We start from the raw sequence: 22808 nt of genomic DNA on the forward strand, positions 1-22808 counted from the left end.
GAGAGAATCCTTTTGGGGTGCAGAATGGTATGAAGTAGACACTGGTCCTCTTGAAGGAAGAACGGACAGCTGACTGACTACTCCTTGCCAAGCTCTGGCCTAGATGAAAAGTTGAATCATTCCTTCCCTTCTTCCTCCCTAACCTGTTCTTTCTTTCCACAAGAATCCTTGCCCAGAGTCCAGCACCTCCTTCCTGTCCAGGATCACCTTCTGGTGGATCACAAGTTAAGGCTGGGCCCCTGAGACCTCAGGGAGGTCGTGGGGAATGAATGAATGAATGAATGAATGAATGAACGAACATGCTGATTTCCCCGCTTGACTTTTCTCTCCTTTGCTCTTCTGCGGAGTTGTCTTGAATCTGCCTGTGCTGGCCATGTTGTCTCAGAGACACCAACTCTGTCCCCCAAGTCCATCACCTTGAATGTGATAAACACATGAGCCATGAGCAGCTTAAATATCTGCAGAAGGCTTGGCCTAGGACAGCCATATACTGGACTGCTCTTGCTTTAGCTTCAGATTTGGGTATGTGTGTATGTATGTATGTATGTATGTATGTATGTATGTATGTATTTAATTTCTTGCATAGACATCATGTTCAACCTGATAGATTTGGCTTTTTAAAATATTAGGTATAGTTATTATTGACATTGTTCCCCCCATCCCCCACTCCTTAGAAAAATAATACTGTCTCACCATAGGAAACATGGGTTAAAAAAACACGTGCAGATCGTAGTAATGAAACACCCAGAGGCAACCACTTTCATCATTTTAGTACACCTCCTTCTGGTCTTCTTTTCTTTTTGAAATGGAGTCTCACTCTGTCTCCCAGGCTGGAGTGCAGTGGTGTGATCTCAGCTCACTACAACCTCTGCCTCCTGGGTTCAAGCAATTCTCCTGCTTCAGTCTCCCAGGTAGCTAGGATTACAGGCATGCACCATCATGCCTGGCTAATTTTTGTCTTTTTAGTAGAGACAGGGTTTTGCCATGTTGGCGAGGCTGGTCTTGAACTCCTGACCTCAGATGATCCACCCACATCAGCCTCCCAAAGTGCTGGGGTTACAGGTGTGAGCCACCATGCCCAGACACCTTGTGGTTTTCTTTTTGTACATCTTTTTCTGCCCATTGTCAACATCTTATTGGGGATTATTTGAAGAATCTTTCTTTCAAATAATCATCTAATATGCATCATCGTTTTGGCTTTTTGCATCTAATATGCATTGTCTTTTTGGCTTTTTGGAGACAGGCTTTCACTCTGTAGCTGAGGCTGGAGTGCAGTGGCACAGTCATAGCTCACTGCAGTCTTGATCTAGGTTCAGGTGATGCTACTGCCTCAGCTTCCCGAGTATCTGTGACTATAGGCATGCTCCACCATGCCCAACAGATTTTTTTTGTATTTTTTGCAGAGACGGGATTTCACCATGTTGCCCAGGCTGGTCTCCAACTCCTGAGCTCAAGTGATTCTTCCACCTCAGCCTCCCAGAGTGCTGGTATTATAGGAGTGAGCCACCATGCCTGGTCTCATTCTTCTCTTTATGAACTTTTTACAGACATCTTTTTAAAAGATTAGATTTTTTTTTTTTATTGCATTTTAGGTTTTGGGGTACATGTGAAAAACATGCAAGGTTGTTGCATAGGTGCATACGTGGCAGTATGATTTGCTGCCTCCCTCCCCTTCACCTATATCTGGCATTTCTCCCCATGCTATCCCTCCCCAACTCCCCACCCCCCCGCTATCCCCCCTCCCCCCCAACAGACCCCCGTATATAGTGCTCCCCTCCCTGTGTCCATGTGTTCTCCTTGTTCAACACCCGCCTATGAGTGAGAACATGTGGTGTTTGATTTTGTGTTCTTGTGTCAGTTTGCTGAGAATGATGTTTTCCAGGTTCATCCATGTCCCTACGAAGGATGTGAACTCCTCGTTTTTAATGGCTGCATAATATTCCATGGTGTATATGTGCCACATTTTTCCTGTCCAGTCTATCATCGATGGGCATTTGGGCTGGTTCCAGGTCTTTGCTATTGTAAACTGTGCTGCAATGAACATTCGTGTGCATGTGTCCTTATAGTAGAATGATTTATAATCCTTTGGATATATGCCCAGTAATGAGATTGCTGGGTCAAATGGAATTTCTATTTCTAGGTCCTTGAGGAATCGCCACACTGTTTTCCACAGTGGTTGAACTAATTTACACTTCCACCAACAGTGTAAAAGTGTTCCTATTTCTCCACATCCTCTCCAGCATCTGTTTTCTCTAGATTTTTTAATGATCGCCATTCTAACTGGCGTGAGATAGTATCTCAATGTAGTTTTGATTTGCATTTCTCTAATGACCAGTGATGATGAGCATTTTTTCGTATGTTTGTTGGCCTCATGTATGTCTTCTTTTGTAAAGTATCTGTTCATATCCTTCGCCCATTTTTGAATGGGCTTGTTTGTTTTTTTCTTGTAAATCTTTTTTAGCTCATTGTAAATTCTGGATATCAGCCCTTTGTCAGACGGGTAGGCTGCAAAAATTTTTTCCCATTCTGTTGGTTGCCGATTCACTCTATTGACTGTTTCTTTTGCCGTGCAAAAGCTGTGGAGTTTGATTAGGCCCCATTTGTCTATTTTGGCTTTTGTTGCCAATGCTTTTGGTGTTTTGGTCATAAAGTCCTTGCCTACACCTATGTCCTGAATGGTTTTGCCTAGGTTTCCTTCTAGTGTTTTTATGGTGTTACGTCTTATGTTTAAGTCTTTAATCCATCTGGAGTCAATTTTAGTGTAAGGTGTCAGGAAGGGGTCGAGTTTCTGCTTTCTGCATATGGCTAGCCAGTTTTCCCAACAACACTTACTGAACAGGGAATCCTTTCCCCATTGCTTGTTTTTTTCAGGTTTGTCAAAGATCGGGTGGTTGTAGATATGTTGTGTCGCCTCCGACGCCTCTGTTCTGTTCCATTGGTCTGTATCTCTGTTTTGACGCCTCTGTTCTGTTCCATTGGTCTGTATCTCTGTTTTGGTACCAGTAACATGCTGTTTTGATTACTGTAGCCTTGTAGTAGAGTTTGATGTCCGGTAGTGTGATGCCTCCTGCTTTGTTCTTTTTGCTTAGAATTGACTTGGCTATGCGGGCTCTCTTTTGGTTCCATATGAAGTTTATGGTGGTTTTTTCCAGTTCTGTGAGGAAGGTCATTGGTAGCTTGATGGGGATAGCATTGAATCTGTAAATTACTTTGGGCAGTATGGCCATTTTCACGATATTAATTCTTCCTAACCATGAACATGAAATGTCTCCATCTGTTTGTGTCCTCTCTTATTTCATTGAGCAGTGATTTGTAGTTCTCCTTGAAGAGGTCCTTTACGTTCCTTGTTAGTTGTATTCCTAGGTATTTTATTCTCTTTGTAGCAATTGTGAATGGCAGTTCGTTCTTGATTTGGCTCTCTTTAAGTCTGTTATTGGTGTATAGGAATGCTTGTGATTTTTGCACATTGATTTTGTATCCTGAGACTTTGCTGAAGTTGCTTATCAGTTTCAGGAGATTTTGGGCTGAGGTGATAGGGTCTTCTAGATATACAATCATGTCGTCTGCATATAGAGACAATTTGACTTCCTCCTTTCCTAATTGAATACCCTTTATTTCTTTTTCTTGCCTGATTGCTCTGGCTAGAACTTCCAGTACTATATTGAATAGGAGTGGTGAGAGAGGGCATCTTTGTCTAGTGCCAGATTTCAAAGGGAATGCTTCCAGTTTTTGCCCATTCAGTATGATATTGGCTGTCGGTTTGTCGTAAATAGCTTTTATTATTTTGAGATATGTTCCGTCGATACCTAGTTTATTGAGAGTTTTTAGCATAAAGGGCTGTTGAATTTTGTCGAAGGCCTTCTCTGCATCAATTGAGATAATCATGTGGTTTTTGTTTTTGGTTCTGTTTATGTGGTGAATTACATTTATAGACTTGCGTATATTGAACCAGCCTTGCATCCCCGGGATGAATCCTACTTGATCATTGTGGATAAGCTTTTTGATGTGCTGTTGTAATCGACTTGCCAGTATTTTATTGAAGATTTTTGCATCTATGTTCATCATGGATATTGGCCTGTAGTTTTCTTTTCTTGTTGAGTCTCTGCTGGGTTTTGGTATTAGGATGATGTTGGTCTCATAAAATGATTTGGGAAGGATTCCCTCTTTTTGGATTATTTGGAATAGTTTCAGTAGGAATGGTACCAGTTCCTCTTTGTATGTCTGGTAGAATTCGGCTGTGAAACCATCTGGGCCTGGGCTTTTTTGGGTGGTAGGCTCTTAATTGCTGCCTCGACTTCAGACCTTGTTATTGGTTTATTCAGGGTTTCAACTTCTTCCTGGTTTAGGCATGGGAGGAGGCTACTGTCCAGGAATTTATCCATTTCTTCCAGGTTTTCTAATTTATGTGCATAGAGTTGTTTGTAATAATCTCTGATGATGGTTTGAATTTCTGTGGCATCTGTGGTGATATCCCATTTATCATTTTTTATTGCATCTATTTGGTTATTCTCTCTTTTCTTTTTTATTAGTCTGGCTAGTGGTCTGTCTATTTTGTTGATCTTTTCAGAAAACCAGCTTCTGGATTTATTGATTTTTTGTAGGGTTTTTCGTGTCTCTATCTCTTTCAATTCTGCTTTGATCTTAGTTATTTCTTGTCTTCTGCTAGGTTTTGAGTTTTTTTGATCTTACTCCTCTAGCTCTTTCAATTTTGATGATAGGGTGTCAATTTTAGTTCTCTCCTTTCTTCTCATGTGGGCACTTATTGCTATATATTTTCCTCTAGAGACTGCTTTAAATGTGTCCCAGAGATTCTGGTATGTGGTGTCTTCGTTCTCGTTGGTTTCGAAGAACATCTTTATTTCTGCCTTCATTTCAGTGTTTATCCAGTCAACATTCAGGAGAAAGTTGTTCAATTTCCATGAGGCTGTGTGGTTCTGGGTTGGCTTCTGAATTCTGAGTTCTAACTTGATTGCACTGTGGTCTGAGAGACTGTTTGTTATGGTTTCCGTTCTTTTGCATTTGCTGAGGAGTGATTTACTTCCAATTATGTGGTCAATTTTAGAGTAGGTGTGATGTGGTGCTGAGAAGAATGTATATTCTGTGGATTTGGGCTGGAGAGTTCTGTAAATGTCTATTAGGTTTGCTTGTTCCAGGTCTGAGTTCAAGTCCTGGATATCCTTATTAATTTTCTGTCTCGTTGATCTGTCTAATATTGACAATGGTGTGTTGAAGTCTCCCACTATTAATGTGTGGGAGTCTAAGTCTCTTTTCAAGTCTTTAAGAACTTGCCTTATGTATCTGGGTGCTCCTGTATTAGGTGCATATATATTTAGGATCGTTAGCTCTTCTTGTTGCATTGATCCTTTTACCATTATGTAATGGCCTTCTTTGTCTCTTTTGATCTTTGTTGCTTTAAAGTCTATTTTATCAGAGATGAGAATTGCAACTCCTGCTTTTTTTTGCTCTCCGTTTGCTTGGTAAATCTTCCTCCATCCCTTTATTTTGAGCCTTTGTGTATCCTTGCATGTGAGGTGGGTTTCCTGGATACAGCACACTGATGGGTTTTGGCTTTTTATCCAATTTGCCAGTCTGTGTCTTTTGATTGGGGCATTTAGTCCATTTACATTTAGGGTTAATATTGTTATGTGTGAGTTTGGTCCTGTCATTTTGATGCTAGCTGGCTGTTTTGCCCATTGGTTGATGCAGATTCTTCATTGTGTTGCTGCTCTTTACCATTTCGTGCGTTTTTGGAGTGGCTGGTGCTGGTTGTTTTTTTCTATGTGTAGTGTCTCCTTCAGGAGCTCTTGTAAAGCTGGTCTGGTGGTGATGAAATCTGTGAGTACTTGCTTGTTCACAACGGATTTTATTTTTCCTTCACTTATGAAGCTTAGTTTGGCTGGATATGAAATTCTGGGTTGAAAGTTCTTTTCTTTAAGGATGTTGAATATCGGCCCCCACTCTCTTCTGGCCTGTAGGGTTTCTGCTAAGAGATCTGCTGTGAGTCTGATGGGTTTCCCTTTGTGGGTAACCCAACCTTTCTCTCTGGCTGCCCTTAGTATTTTCTCCTTCATTTCAACCCTGGTGAATCTGATGATTATGTGCCTTGGGGTTGCTCTTCTAGAGGAATATCTTTGTGGTGTTCTCTGTATTTCCTGGACTTGAATATTGGCCTGCCTTGCTAGGTTGGGGAAGTTTTCCTGGATAATATCCTGAAGAGTATTTTCCAGCTTGGATGCATTCTCTTCGTCACATTCAGGTACACCTATCAAACGTAGATTAGGTCTTTTCACGTAGTCCCATATTTCTTGTTGACTCTGTTCATTCCTTTTTACCTTGTTTTCTCTAATCTTCCCTTCTCGTTTTATTTCATTGAGTTGATCTTTGACTTCTGATATCCTTTCTTCTGCTTGGTCAATTCTGCTGTTGAAACTTGTGCATGCTTCGTGAAGTTCTCGTGTTGTGTTTTTCAGCTCCATCAATTCACTCATATTCCTCTCTAAGTTGTCCATTCTCGTTAGCATTTCATCAAGTCTTTTTTCAAGGTTCTTAGTTTCTTTGCATTGGGTTAGAACATGTTCTTTTAGCTCACAGAAGTTTCTTATTATCCATTTTCTGAAAGCTGATTCTGTCATTTCATCACACTCATTCTCCGTCCAGTCTTGTTCCCGTGCTGGTGAGGAGTTATGCTGCCTTTTAGGAGGAGAGGTGTTCTGGTTTTGGGTGTTTTCATCCTTTTTGCGCTGGTTTCTTCCCATCTTTGTGGATTTATCCGCCTATTAACTTTGTAGTTGCTGTCTTTCTGATTTTGGTAATTTTAAGTCTGCAGCAGCTGAACTCATAAACCCCCTTTTCTTCCCCCCAGGTGTTCTGGCCCAGGGGGTTAGCGCTTTATACTTTTCAACTGTGTTGCTACCGTTTTCCCTGCCCACAAGGTGGCAGGCTAGTCACACTCAGCCTGCAGAGGCTTCGCTGAGCTGCTGTGGGCTCCGCCCAGCTTGGATGGGTGTAGTTAGAACTGCTTCCGCTATGCTGGCCCGCCCCTTTAGTGATGGAGTCTCTGTAGTGGCGGGTTGTCTTGGTTACGGAAAATTGCCCCGGGAACTGCAGGGTGTTTTCCGATGGAGGATGCCCCTCCCCCACAGAGCTGGACCGTCCCGGGTTCAGCCGTGTTTCCAGAGGGGCCCTCTTTGCCCGGTAATCTCTTGGCTTGCCTCCTTGCCTCAGCTCCCCTTGCTGGCCGAGAGGGGACACAGTCTCGTTCACTTTGCTCAAGGAGCCGCTGCTCCCCGCCCCCGGTGCAGGCCGAGCGGCTGCTCTGGTCCAACCAGAGGCGCTGGGAACCCGTGGAGCTTCTCTGCCTGTGAATCTCCTGGTCTGTGGGCAGTTAAAATCCGCTGCCGTGTGTGCCACTGCGTCAGCTGAAGCAGAGGCTCTGAGATTCGTGGCGCGTCCTTGCCCGGGGGTCTCCTAGCTTGGCTCCCTGCTTCAGCTCCCCTTGCTGGCTTAGAGGGAACTCTGTCTCTCTCGCTCTGCATAAGAAGCCACTGCCCCCCACCCCAGGGTGTAGGCTGAGCGGCCACGCCGCTCAAACCAGCGGTGCTGGCGACCCATGGGGCTTCTCCTCCTGTGAATCTCCTGGTCTGTGGGCAGTAAAAATCCGTCTGGAAATGCGGCGTCCACTCACCCTCTGTGCCTTCTCTCGGAGCTGCAATCCCGACTTCCTCCTAAGCGGCCATCTTCAAGATTAGACGTTTTAAATAATTTCTTCAAATTACTATTGAAGAGTCACTGGGACAGTTCATGTAATTTGTATATGACTGCAGGACACCAGATGCATGCTAATAACATTCATTCTTGTTTTGGAAAATTGTGCTACAGTTACATAAGAGCATGTCCTAGATTGTAAGGGGATACCCCCAGTTTTGGGGGAGTAAAGATATGTAGAGTCTACATCTTACCTTTTTTGGGGGGGGACAGAGTCTTGCTCTGTTGTCCAGGCTGGAGTGCAGTGGCGTGATCTGCAGCGTCTGCCTCCTGGGTTTAAGTGATTCTCCTGTCTCAGCCTCCTGAGTATCTGGGATTATAGGCATGCACCACCATACCTGGCAAAGTTTTGTATTTTTAATAGAGATGGGTTTTCACCATGTTGACCAGGCTGGTCTCAAACTCCTGACCTCAGGTGATCCACCCACCTCAACCTCCCAAGGTGCTGGGATTACAGGTGTGAGCCACTGTGCTAGGCCTTTAACTGAATGGTTTAGAAAATGATGAGATGATGTGTGTTTGTGTGCATGTACATGCGTGTGTGTGTGTGTGTGTGTGTGGATAGAGACAGAATGTTACTGTAAACTTGGCAATGTGTTAATAGTGGTGAGTTGAGCGAATTCTTAGTATGATTTGAGTAATTTTTCTATAAGTTTGAAATTATTTTAAAACAAAAAAGTGTTTAACTTTTTATTATAAAAGTGTTCAGTTGACTGAGTGCGGTGGCTCACACCTGTAATGTTGGCATTTTGGGAGGCTGAGGTGTGTGGATTACCTGAGGTCAGGAGTTTGAGACCATCCTGGCCCATGTGGTGAAACCCTGTCTCCACTAAAAATACAAAAATCAGCCAGGCGTGGTGGTAGGTGCCTCTAATCCCAGCTACCTGGGAGGTTGAGGCAGGAGAATCACTTGAACCCAGGAGGCGGCAGTTACAGTGAGCCGAGATTGTGCCACTGTACTCCAGCCTGGGTACAGTCACATAGAAAGACTAATATAATAAAACTCAATAAGCTTGTCACCCAGATTTCACGATTGCTGATGCTTTGTCATGTCAGCCTTTTTTTCCACCCCTCAACCTGTGTTCCTGCTGTTTGAAGTGTTTCTGTCCAACACAGAACATGTCCAACTGACCATGTACATTTGTTTAGCCAAAGAAGCCCTATTTGCAGGTGATTTTGGCTGTACTGGATTTTAGACTCTACCCTCTATGTAAGGCATGCCCCACTGCACCATCTCTGTCATTCTTTTGGGAATCAGGTCAGGGCCTCCACTGCACATACCCTAACTCTTCAAATCTGAGACACCATCAGTTGCATGATACGTTATTATTATGTGTAACAGTAAGAAAGAAAAGCAACTGCCAATTAAACAATGACGTAAGACGCATCCTGAGGCGGGATGAGCTGGAACGTGAAATTGCAAGTGACGTGGGGGCAGTGGATTGTGGCCATGGGGGCAGTACGGTGGCTGTTTTAGTTTCTGTTGCCTGTTCTGGGGTAAGCTTACTATGATAAGCTGTGATAGGGCCAGCTTGGTGCATTGGATTCTCCACAGACCCGTTGGCCTTACAGAGAAAAAATCCAGACCCAAGTTCAGTTCCTCATTCTATTTCAGGGATGCCCAGGATACAGGCCTTCAGTCAGACCCAGATGGTGGATGGAAATGTGGGACATCCATGGTGCCAGCCACTAGGACATCAGCAGAGGACCTTGTGACCCTGGTAGGAGGTTGTTTGGGTGGTCCAGGTGATGGGAGAAATTGTCTCGTGGGAGTTAGAGCTTGGGCCTCCATGGCTAAGCATTGTATGGAAATGGCCCATCTCCATGACCCAGTTGAAGGTCGTTGGCAGGCAGAGGTGTGGTCCCTGTTTATTACATGGAGACAGAACTAGTAGGATGGATGGATGGTTGGATGGATAAATGATAGATTGGTAGATGATAGGTAGATGATAGATGGATAGATAATGGATGGATACATGATAAGTGGATGGATAGATGATAGATGGATGATTGATAGATGATGGATGAGTGGATGGATTGAGGGTGAGAGGGTATCTACTAGGGAAACTGGATCATGTGATTATGGAGAAGTCTAGGCCATCTGCAAGCTGGAGACCCAAGAAGCTGGTAGCATGGCTCAGGCCAAGTCCGAAGATCTCAGACCCAGGGACTGATGGTGGAATTCTCTGTCCACAACTAAAGGCCTGAGAACCTGGAATGACTGGGGTAAGTCCCAGAGGCCAGTTCTGGAGTTCTGATGTCCAGGGGCAGGAGAGGATGACATCCTGGCTGCAGAAGAGAAATCACATGAATTTACCTTTTTTCTGACTTTTTCTTGTGTCTGGACCCTCTGCTGATTGGGTGGTGCCCAGTCACATGGGGTGAGGATGGATCCTCCTTATTGAGCCCACTGATTCAAATGCCAGTCTCATCTGGAAACACCCTCACAGGCACACACTCAGAAATAACACTTTACCAGCCATCTGGGTATCCCTTAACCCTGTCAAGTTGACCCCTAATATCACCTATCACCTGGATTCCTTCAGCCTCACCTGCAGTGTTCTCCCTGCTATGAAGGCCACATTTGTAACATGGACTTCAGCATTCCTCATCACCAACACCTCTGCTGATTGCCTGGCTTGGCTTCCTTTCATGGAAGAAGGATGCCCACCTTTGTGTTAACTGGAGCTTGCCAGGCAAGCAGGTTTTTGGAGACACCATGGGAGAGGCAGAGCCTCAGGAGGGGGACGGAGTTTGAATCAAGACGGTCCTCCACTGACCTGGCTCTTAATTCACCGAGGAGGTGACACTGACTGCTGTTTTTGTGCTTAGCGATGTTTAGTCCCTGAGGGTTCAGGAAGTAGAACAAAACACATACACTCTTTTTTTGTTTTTTTTGAGATGAAGTGTTGCTCTCTCACCAGGTTGGAGTGCAGTGGTATCATCTCAGCTCACTGCAACCTCCACCGCCTGGGTTCAAGCTATTCTTGTTCCTCAGCCTCCCAAGTAGCTGAGATTACAGGTGTACACCACCATGCCTGACTTATTTATTATTTTATACATGTATTTTTTCTGAGACAGAGTTTCACTCTTGTCACCCAGGCTGGAGTGCAATGGTGCATTCTTGGCTCACCACAACCTCTGCCTCCTGGGTTCAAGCGATTCTCCTGCCTCAGCCTCCCTAGTAGCTGGGATTGTAGGCATGTACCACCACACCTGGCTATTTTTGTATTTTGAGTAGAGACAGGGTTTCTCCATGTTGGTCAGGCTGGTCTCGAACTGCCAACCTCAGGGGATCCGCCTGCCTCAGCTTCCCAAAGTGCTGGGATTATAGGTGTGAGCCACTGTGCCTGGCCTTTTCATTTATTTATTTTTAATAGAGACAGGTCTCACTATGTTGCCCAGGCTGGTCTCCAACTCATGGCTTTTAGAGATCCTCCTACCTCAGCCTCCCAAGTAGCTGGGATTACAGGTGTGATCCACCGTACACAGCTGAGTTCTGGTTTATAACAACCCAGGCTGCCCTGGGGAAGGTGGATATTAGGGATGAGAGTGAAGGCAGGGAGACCTGGGTGGGGACCTCAAGGCCTGTCCATGAAGTTCCTTCATGCCTCACTGTTATTTTGACATGCCTCTTATTTTGACACAGGGTATCACTCTTTTGTCCAGGCTGGAGTGTAGTGGTGCCATCTTAGCTCACTGTAGCCTCCGTCACCTACGCTGGAGTCATCCTCCCGCTTCAGCCTCACGAGTAGCTGGGTCTATGGGCATGTGCCACACCTGGCTAATTTTTTTTTGTAGAGATGGTATCTTGCCATGTTGCCCAGGTTGTTCTTGAGCTCCTGAGCTCAAGCAATCCACCTAACTTGACCTCCCAAGGTGCTGAGATTACAGGCATGAGCCTCCATTTATTACCCAGAGCATTTTCTGAAAATTCAGTGAGATAAATGTCATAATAAGATGTGCCCTAGCCTGAGTAAATGCTGGGCAGGTTTTAGTTGTACAAGTTGTATTTATTCATCTCTACACTTCCATCTTGCCAGGGAGAGTGTGGTGAGAACTGGCTCATTGGGCTTGAAAGTGGGCCACCTGAAAGGAGCCTGGCTCTGTGAGTACCCTGGTGTTTAGGGATGCTTAGCTTGGGGCCAGGGCATCATTTCCTCGGGACATTGACAGATGAATTACTTGCATAATTCCCAGAGGCATAAACCAGATCTGGCACCTGTAACCCCTGTGGAACCAGAGACAATGACAAGAACAACCCTGTCCTAGGCTGGAATTTCCTGGTGTGGCCTTTTACACACAGATCCCGTTAACTGGAGAAGGAAATGCAGCCCGTGCAGCTCTGGGCTGCTGGGTTTCCTAGGCTCGGGGACCCAGGTGAGGGAGGCCTGGGCTTGGGGGTCTGCATGGCTTCTTGGACCCCTTTACAACATTTCTTCACCCCTGAGTGACTTCCTCTCAAAAGTCAGGTGTGCTGGGGCACGGTGGCTCATGCCTGTAATCAAAGCATTTTGGAAGGTGGAGGTGGGAGGAGGTCATGAGTTCGAGACCAGCCTGGCCAACATGGTGAAACCCCGTCTCTACTAAAAATACAAAAATTAGCTGGGTGTGGTGGTATTTGCCTGTAATGCCAGCTACCTGGGAGACTGAGGCATGAGAATTGCTTGAACCTGGGAAGGAGAGATTGCAGTGAGCTGAGATTGCACCACTGCACTCCAGCCTAGGGAAAAGAGTGAGAGTCCATCTCGAAAAAAAGAAGAAAAAAGGCAGGTGTGAGTGATCTCCCTGCTTCTGTCTTTGGGTTTAAAAGCCCAATGCTTCATTAGTTTGTGTGTAATAGTTTTATGTCCTCTTTTTTTGTGTATGGCCTCGTAGAGCTTAGGGCCATTTTGGATTGTGGTTTCTGCTGGCATGACTATAAAATGCTTCTGTGACTCTGGAAGAGTTTGGCAGTTTTTTTTTTTTAAGTTAGACATAGTGACCATACAGCCAGCCACTCCCTTCCCAGACATCCACCCAAGAGAGCTGAGAACATATATTTATAAAAGACTGATACAGGAACATTCTTAGCTACTTTGTTTATGATAACCCAGACTGGAGGTAAGCCAGACATTTATTAGCAAGTGAACAGACTGATTTACCCATTATGTGCATTTGCACAACTGAATACTAAGTTATGTACAAGAATGAACTATTAGCTGGGCACAGTGGCTCATGCCTGTAATCTCAGCACTTGGGAGGCTGAGGTGGGTGGATCACCTAAAGTCAGATTAAGACCGGCCTGGCTAACATGGTGAAACCCCATCTCTACTAAAAATACAAAAATTAGCCAGGTATGGTGGTGTACATTTGTAATCCCAGCTACTCAGGAGGCTGAGGCACAAGAATCGCTTGAAACTGGGAGGCAAAGGTTGTAGTGAGCCGAGATGGCACCACTGCACTCCAGCCTGGGTGACAGAGTGAGACTTCATCTCAAAAAAAAAAAAAAAAAAAAAAAAGGATGGTCATGGTGGCTCACACCTGTAATACTAGCACTTTGGGAGGCCAAGGCAGGTGGATAACCTGAGCTCAGGAGTTCAAGACTAGCCTGGGCAACATAGTGAAACCCCATCTCTACTAAAAATATAAAAATTAGCTTTTCATGGCAGCTTTCACCTGTAGTCCCAGCTACTTGGGAGACTGAGGCAGGAGAATCAGTTGAACCAGGGAGGCAGAGGCTGCAGTGAATGGGGATCATGCCACTGCCCTCCAGCCTGGGCAACAGAGTAAGAATTCGTCTCAAAAAAAAAAGAAAAAAGGCTGGGTATGGTGGCTAATGCCTGTAATCCCAACATTTTGACACTTTGGGAAGCCAAGGTGGGTGGATCACCTGAGGTTGGGAGTTCAAGACCAGCCTGACCAATATGGAGAAACCCTATCTCTACTAAAAATACAAAAAGAAATTTGAAGAGAAATAAAAGAGACAGAGTTTGTCAGCGCATCCTGGTAAAGTCAAGGGACTAGGGTGTAAGAAGAATATAATGTACAAGGCAGAATGCAGGGGCACTGGAGCTAGAAGTGATCTTAGGGAACATGGAGTCACAGAAGAGCAACGAGATGCCATTTCTTGCTCAACTCCAGTCCACTGGCAGCAGGCATGTGGAGGGCTGCTTGAAGGTAACTCAGTGGGAAAGAACGCCATGAGTGACTGTGGGTGTCTGCTGTGCGCATGAGAAGGAAGGGATGGGCCTGGAATTTGACATGTTTGAGATCTAACCCCTTCATTTTCCGTGTGACAAAATCTAGAGCCAGGGAGGTGAGCTAACTGGCTTCGAGGTCACACTGTGAGCTGGCAGTAGAATGTATCAGGTGACCTGCCTCTCAGAAGAACATTCCTCTAAGCCAGGGGCTGGCCAAAAATGGACTGAGGTCCACATACGGCTCGTGAGCTCAGCATGGATTTCATTTTTTAATTTTTTTGAGACGGAGTCTTGCTCTGTTACCCAGGCTGGATTGCAGTGGTATGACCTTGGCTCAACGTGACCTCCACCTCCCAGGTTAAAACAATTCCTGTGCCTCAGCCTCCCAAGAAGCTGGGATGACCGTCATGCTCCACCGTGCCCAGCTAATTTTTTTGTGGGGCACAGCATCTCACTCTTTTGCCTAGTCGGGAGTGCAGTGGCATGATGTTGGCTCACTGCAACTTCCGCCTTTTGGGTTCAAGTGATCCTCCTGCCTCAATCTCCTGAGTTGCTGAGACCACAGGTATGCACCACCACACCCAGCTAATTTTTTTGTTTTTAGTACAGACCGGGTTTCACCATGTTGGCCAGGCTTGTCTCAAACCCCTAGCCTGAAGCAACCCACCTGCCTCAGCCTCTCAAAGTGCTGAGATTACAGGCATGAGCCACAGTGCCCAGCCAGATTTCATGTTTTTAACAGTGAAAAAAAAAAAAATCAAAACAATATTACATGACAGATGCAAATTCTGTAAAATTTGAATTTTAGTGTTTCTAAATACATTTTTACAGGAACACAGTCACACTCATCGATTTCCATATTATCAAAGGCTGCTTTTCCATTACGCAGGAAGAGACAAGTATTTGTGACAAAGACCATATGGCCCGGAATGCTGAAAGTTTCCAGAAAAAGTTTCTTTACTCCTGCTTTCTTCCAGTGTTTCATGAACTTTGTCTATATACACCACCTAGAGAACTTGTTACAATTCAAATTCTGTTTCAGTGGATCTGGGCTGAGGCCTAAAATTCTGCACTGTTAATAAGCATCTGGTGACGCCATGGCTGCTGGTCCACGGACTACACTTTGAGTAACGAGGATCAACTCCAGTGTGTCTCTACATGTCGACCTGGACCAGCAGCAGCAGTAACTGGGGATGTGTTAGGAATGCAGATACTTAGGCCCCACCCAGACCTACTAAACTGAAAATCTGAGTGGGGCCCAGAAAGCTGCGTTTTATAGTAACAAGCTGTCGGCCAACACAGTGGCTCAAGCCTGTAATCCCAGCACTTTGGGAGGCCGAGGCAAGTGGATCACCTGAGGTCAGGAGTTTGAGACCAGCCTGGCCAATATGGTAAAACACCATCTCTACTAAAAATATTTTTTAAATTAGCCAGGTGTGGTGTTGCATGCCTGTAATCCCAGGTACTCAAATGCTAAGGTAGAAGAATCACTTGAACCCAGGAGGCGGAGGATGCAGTGAGCCAAGATCATGCCATGGCACTCCAGCCTGGGAGACAGAGTGACAGTCCATCTCAATCAATCAGTCAACCAACCAAATATATTAAGCTATCCAGGTGATTCTGATGCAGGCTTGAATTTGAACACCATCTCTCCTGCAGGTCAAGACTCAGAGATTTAAGGTAAGACTAAGAAAATTCAGTGTCAGCATGAGCACGCTTTCACAAATGCTGAAAAGGCTAGAACTTCCTTAAACATTCCACCTGCAACTCAGCTAACATGAAGCAGGTGGTAGTTTAACAGATAAGTTTCATATTTATAAAAATGTTTAACACTGCTTCACAGAAAAATTTGTCAACCTGACCAAGAAGGAATAGTTGTAATGAGCACAACATTACAAAAAGAATGACACAGTTAATAATAAAAAGACAGAAAAGACATGGGGCATCATCTGAAGTCATCCTTCACCATTAACTGTTTTTAACTGTGCTTAAAAGGGAATTTCCATAGTCCATCTCTATATGGTTTCCTGATATGGGGCCAGCTTTGCAAAATGGTAAGTTGCACTTTCTTTTCTTTCTTTCTTTTTTTTTTTTTTTTTGAGATGGAGTTTCACTCTTGTTGCCCAGGCTGGAGTGCAATGGTGTGATCTCAGCTCACTGCAACCTCCGCCTCCTGGGTTCTAGTGATTCTCCTGCCTCAGCCTCCCGAGTAGCTGCAATTACAGACATGAGCCACCACACCTAGCTAATTTTGTGTTTTTAGAAGAGATGGGGTTTCATCATTTTGTTCAGGCTCATCTCAAACTCCTGACCTCAGATGATCCACCCCCACCTCTGCCTCCCACAGTGCTAAGATTACAGGTGTGAGCAACTGTGCCTGGCCTGCACTGTTCTCTTTAAACTTCAAAGCCAGCTAGATAGGGATAGACCTGTCACCGTACCCCAGTACAGGCACCAGGACACTAATTGTAGCATGGATCATGATAGTAAAAAACAGGGAAAAACCTGTTTTTGCAATGAATGGGAGAAAGGTAATGCCAGCAGGGCACATCCACGTGCCAGACAAGCATGCATCATGAACACATATGAAGCAAGCCTGGTATGGCAGCAGTGCACCTGCAGTCCCAGCTACTTGGGAAGCTAAAGCAGGAGGATTACTTGAGCCCAGGAGCTCAAGGCTGTAGTGAGCTATGATCATACTACTGTACTCCAGCCTGGGGGACAGACTGTGACCCCATTTCAAAACCAAAACAAAACAAAACAAAAAGCAGATGAGAATGGACCCAAATAATATATTATTAACTACACAAAGAGAACTCTGTGTACAGTATGATCCATTTAAATCTGTCAAAATATTATTTAAAAATCTATATGCTTGTACATTTTCTTCTAAAAGCATGCACCAAACTGTCACTTAGGAGGAGAGGAACTGATGGAAGTGAAGACAATATACTTTTTATTTTACATCTTTTTGTATGATTTGATTGTTTTTTTCCTACAGTGGATGACAAGTATTTGTTCAGCACCTGCTCTGCATTGTTTTATGTACTGAGGATACAGCAGCCCACCTGGAGCTGACATTCTAGTGGGGAAACAAAGTAAGTATACTTTAAAAAATTCTTACTTTTAATTTTTTTTTGTTTTTGAGAGAGGGTCTTGCTCCATTTCCCAGGCTAGGGTGCAGTGGCTCAATTTTAGCCCACTGCAACCTCTGCCTCCAAGGTTCGAAGGATTCTCATGTCTCGGCCTCCTGAGTAGCTGGGATTATAGGCATGCATCACCATGCCCTGCTAATTTTTTTTTTTTTTAATTTAAAACTTGAATCCACACATTTAAGAAATTCAATAAACTCCAAATTGGAAAAATTCAGAGATGAACAGTAAAAACATCGTAATCAAATGATTAAAAGATAGAAAACTTTGAAAGCAGCAAGACACAGGCATCTCACCATTGAGAAGGGATCTTCAGCAAATCAGTTGCTGACTTCTCATCAGAAATTATGAAAGACAGAGGACACTGCCGTAATATGTTCAAAGTTCTCAAAAAAAAAAAATGTTCAAAGTTCTGAAATAAAAAGACTTTTGGCAGGGCGTGATGGCTCATGCCTGTAATCCCAGCACTTTGGGAGGGCTAGGTGGGTGTTTTACCAGAGGTCAGGAGTTCGAGACCAGTGAGACCAACTTGGAGAAACCCCGTCTCTACTAAAAATACAAAATTAGCAGGATGTGGTGGCACATGCCTATAATCCCAACTACTTGGGAAGCTGAGGCAGGAGAATCACTGGAACCAGGTAGGTGGAGGTTGCTGTGAGCTGAGATCATACCATTGCACTCCAACCTGGGCAACAAGAGCAAAACTCCATCTCAAAAAAAAACAACACAAAAAGACTTTCAACGAAGAATCTTATATAGAGCTATATTATCTAACAGAGTATGTGATATCAGTAATTCATAAAGAATAGAAATATATTTCTCATGGTTTTATAGTCTGGGAAGATCAAAGCACCAGCAAGTTTGTAGTCTTGCAGGAATCCAATCTCTGTTTCCAAGATGGCACTTTGAATGCTTTATCCTTCTATGAGTGAGAACATGTGGTGTTTGATTTTCTGTTCTTGTGTCAGTTTGCTGAGAATGATGATTTCCAGGTTCATCCATGTTCCTACAAAGGACACGAACTCATCATTTCTTATGGCTGCATAGTATTCCATGGTGTATATGTGCCACATTTTCCCTGTCCAGTCTATCATTGATGGGCATTTGGGTTGGTTCCAGGTCTTTGCTATTGTAAACAGTGCTGCAATGAACATTCGTGTGCATGTGTCCTTATAGTAGAACGATTTATAATTCTTTGGATATATACCCAGTAATGGGATTGCTGGGTCAAATGGAATTTCTATTTCTAGGTCCTTGAGGAATCGCCACACTGTCTTCCACAATGGTTGAACTAATTTACGCTCCCACCAACAGTGTAAAAGTGTTCCTATTTCTCCACATCCTCTCCAGCATCTGTTGTCTCCTGATTTTTTAATGATCGTCATTTTAACTGGCATGAGATGGTATCTCAATGTAGTTTTGATTTGCATTTCTCTAATGACCAGTGATGATGAGCATTTTTTCATATGTTTGTTGGCCTTGTATATGTCTTCTTTTATAAAGTGTTCATATCCTTTGCCCACTTTTGAATGGGCTTGTTTTTTTCTTGTAAATCTGTTTTAGTTCTTGGTAGATTCTGGATATCAGCCCTTTGTTGGATGGGTAGATTTCAAAAATTTTTTCCCATTCTGTTGGTTGCTGACTCACTCTGATGACTGTTTCTTTTGCTGTGCAGAAGCTGTGGAGTTTGATTAGGTCCCTTTTATCTATTTTGGCTTTTGTTGCAAATGCTTTTGGTGTTTTAGTCATGAAGCCCCTGCCTATGCCTATGTCCTGAATGGTTTTGCCTAGATTTTCTTCTAGGGTTTTTATGGTGTTAGGTCTTATGTTTAAGTGTTTAATCCATCTAGAGGTAATTTTAGTATAAAGGTGTCAGGAAGGGGTCCAGTTTCTGCTTTCTGCACATGGCTAGCCAGTTTTCCCAACACCATTTATTAAACAGGGAATCCTTTCCCCATTGCTTGTTTTTGTCAGGTTTGTCAAAGATCAGATGGTTGTAGATGTGTGGTGTTGCCTCCGAGCCCTCTGTTTTGTTTCATTGGTCTATATCTCTGTTTTGGTACCAGTACTGTGCTGTTTTGATTACTGTAGCCTTGTAGTATAGTTTGAGGTCAGGTAGCGTGATGCCTCCAGCTTTGTTCTTGTTGCTTAGAATTGACTTGGTTATGCGGGCTCTCTTTTGGTTCCATATGAAGTTTAAGGTGGTTTTTTCCAGTTTTGTGAAGAAGGTCATTGGTAGCTTGATGGGGATAGCATTGAATCTGTAAATTACTTTGGGCAGTATGGCCATTTTCATGATATTAATTCTTCCTAACCATGAACATGGAATGTTTCTCCATCTGCTTGTGTCCTCTCTTATTTCATTGAGCAGTGGTTTGTAGTTGTCCTTGAAGAGGTCCTTTACGTTTCTTGTTAGTTGTATTCCTAGGTATTTTATTCTCTTTGTAGCAATTGTGAATGGCAGTTCATTCTTGATTTGGCTCTCTTTAAGTAAGTCTGTTATTGGGGTATAGGAATGCTTGTGATTTTTGCACATTGAGTTTGTATCCTGAGACTTTTTGCTGAAGTTGCTTATCAGTTTCAGGAGATTTTGGGCTGAGAACCTAACTCATTTTATGAGACCAACATCTTGATAGCAAAAGCTGGCAGAGACATAGCTAAAAAAGAAAATTTCAGGCCGATATCCATGATGAACATTGATGGGAAAATCCTCAATAAAATACTGGCAAACTGAATCCAGCAGCACATCAAGAAGTTTATCCATCCTGATCAAGTCAGCTTCACCCCTGAAATGCAAGGCTGTTTCAATATAGGCAAATCTATAAACATAATCCATCACATAAACAGAACTGAGACAAAAACCATGTGATTATCTCAATAGATGCAGAGAACGCCTTCAACAAAATTCAATAGCTCTTTAGGCTAAAAACTCAATAAACTAGGTGTCGATGGAACGTATCTCAAAATAAGAGGTATTTATGACAGACTTGCAGACACTAACATACTGTATGGGCAAAAACTGAAAGTGTTCTCTTTGAAAACTGGCACAAGACAAGGATGCCCTCTCTCACCACTCCTACTCAGCATAGTATGGGAAGTTCTGGTCAGGGCAATCAGTCAAGAAAAAGAAAGCGTATTCAACTAGGAAAAGAGGAAGTCAAATTGTCTCTATTTGCAGATGACATGATTGTATATTCAGAAGACCCCATTGTCTCAGCCCAAAATCTCCTTAAGTTGATAAGCAACTTAAGCAGTCTAAGAATACACTATCAATGTGCAAAAGTCACAAGCATTCCTATACACCAATAACAGCCAAATCATGAGTGAACTCCCATTCACAATTGCTATAAAGAGAGTAAAATAATATCTAGGAATACATCTAACAAACAAGGGATGAAAAGACCTCTTGAAGGAGAACTACAAACCATTGCTCAGGGAAATAAGAGAGGACACAAACAGATGGAAAAACATTCCATGCTTATGGTTAGGAAGAATCAATATTGTGAAAATGGCTATACTACCCAAAATAATTTATACATTCAATGCTACCCCATCAAGCTACAGTGACTTTCTTCACAAAATTGGAAAAAAACTACCTTGAACTTCATATGGAACCAAAAGAGAGCCTGCATAGCCAAGACAATCCTAAGCAAAACAAACAACAAAAACAAAGCTAGAAGCATCATGCTACCTGACTTCAAACTATACCACAAGGCTACAGTAATCAAAACAGCATGGTACTGATACCAACACAGAGATACAGACCAATGGAATAGAAGAGAAGCCTCAGAATTAACACCACACATCTACAACCATCTGATCTTTGACATACCTGACAAAAACAAGCAATGGGGAAAGAATTCCCTATTTAATAAATGGTGTTGGGAAAACTGGCTAGCCATCTGCAGAAAGCTGAAACTGCATCCCTTCCTTACACCTTATACACAAATTGACTCCAGATGGATTAGAGATTTAAACATAAGACCTAACGCCATAAAAATCCTAGAAGAAGACCTAGCAATACCATTCAAGACATAGGCATAGGCAAGGACTTCATGAGTAAAACACCAAAAGCAATGGCAACAAAAGCCAAAATAGACAAGTGGGATCTAATTAAACTTAAGAGCTTCTGCACAGCAAAAGAAACAATCATTAGAGTGAACCAGCAACCAACAGAATGGGAAAAAAATTTTTGCACTCATCTACCCATCTGACAAAGGGCTAATATCCAGAATCTAGAAAGAAATTAAACAAATTTACATGAAAAAACAACCCCATCAAAAAGTGGGCAAAGGAACTGAACAGATGCTTCTCAAAAGAAGACATTTATGCAGCCAACAAACATGAAAAAAAGCTCATCATCACTGGTCATTAGAGAAATGCACAGCAAAATCTCATTAAGATACCATCTCATGCCAGTTAGAATGGCGATCATTAAAAAATCTGGAGACAACAGATGCTGGAGAGGATGTGGAGAAATAGGAAAGCATTTACACTGTTGGCAGGAGTGTAAATTAGTTCAGCCACTGTGGAAGACAGTGTGGCAATTCCTCAAAGATATAGAACTAGAAATACCATTTGACCCAGCAATCCCATTACGGGGTATATACCCAAAGGTTTATAAATCATTGTATTATAAAGACACATGCACATATATGTTTATTACAACAGTGTTTACAATGGCAAAGACTTGGAACCAACTCAAATGCCCATCAATGATAGACTGGATAAAGAAAATGTGGCATCTATGCACCATGGAATACTATGCAGCCATAAAAAAAGGATGAGTTCATGTCCTTTGCAGGGACATGGATGAAACTGGAAACCATCATTCTCAGAAAACAAGAACAGAAAACCAAATACTGTATGTTCTCACTCATAAGTGGGTGTTGAACAATAAGAACACAGGGACACAGGGAGGGGAACATCACACACCAGGGCCTGTTGGGAGGAGTGGGGGATAAGGGAGGGATAGCAGGGGTTGGAGGGAGTGGGGAGGGTTAACATTAGGAGAAATGCCTAATATAGATGATGGGATGGATGCAGCAAACCATCATAGGACATGTATACCTATGTAACAAACCTGCATGTTCTGCATATGTACCCTAGAACTTAGTATAATTTTTAAAAATCAATCAATCAGATGCAGTCTTGTTATGCTGCCCTGGTGGTTCTCAAACTCCTGGGCTCAGGCAAACTCAAACTCCCAAGTAGCTGGGACTATAGGTGTATATCACCACACCCAGCTATTTTTCCTACAAGTTTTAATATTTTAGTCTCACTACAGAACGAATAATATAAGTAGAGGAACAATCTCTCCTACGGAGTATATAATACCCAAATAATAAGTGTCCAAGAAAAACAGCTATATGCTATTTGTTGTACACTTTTTCAACTAAAAGGTGCCAAGGAGATTCCATAACTACCACAAGGAATTTGATCCACTGAAGATTTATACTGGCAAAAACATAGATGTCACACTAGTATGATTTAACAGTCAAAGTATTAATATTTAATTAAACCTTAACAGAATTTCATATTTTCTCCATTGGGGAAAGCATTTCCTAAGGTGATTTTTCTGTTGCTATGTATCTTCCAGTTCTTTTTTGTTCAGCCCCCACCCTGTCACAGTACTTATCAATCTTTTGTTAGCTACCAACATTAAATAAAATTTTTAATCAACTAGCCATATGTCTATGGTTTTCTCTGA

The 22808-nt window shown here is 43.1% G+C and overlaps 1 long non-coding RNA gene across 2 annotated transcripts in view; it reads left to right on the forward strand.

Moving 5' to 3' along the window:
• Nucleotides 1–22808, forward strand: part of LOC105715310 (uncharacterized) — a 66167-nt gene that overhangs the window by 24922 nt on the left and 18437 nt on the right. Inside the window, exons 2-3 of one of the 2 annotated variants that reach the window (XR_010340375.1) lie at nucleotides 9380–9485; nucleotides 16948–22787. This is a non-coding gene — a long non-coding RNA (uncharacterized LOC105715310). Of the gene's footprint in view, nucleotides 1–9379; nucleotides 9486–16947; nucleotides 22788–22808 lie in introns of those variants that run through there. The other variant, XR_001107020.3, reaches the window with a different exon arrangement.

Source organism: Aotus nancymaae, unplaced genomic scaffold (genome assembly GCF_030222135.1).
Source record: "Aotus nancymaae isolate 86718 unplaced genomic scaffold, 86718_ANA_hifiasm-v0.15.2.pri h1tg000108l, whole genome shotgun sequence".
Lineage (NCBI taxonomy): Eukaryota > Metazoa > Chordata > Mammalia > Primates > Aotidae > Aotus > Aotus nancymaae.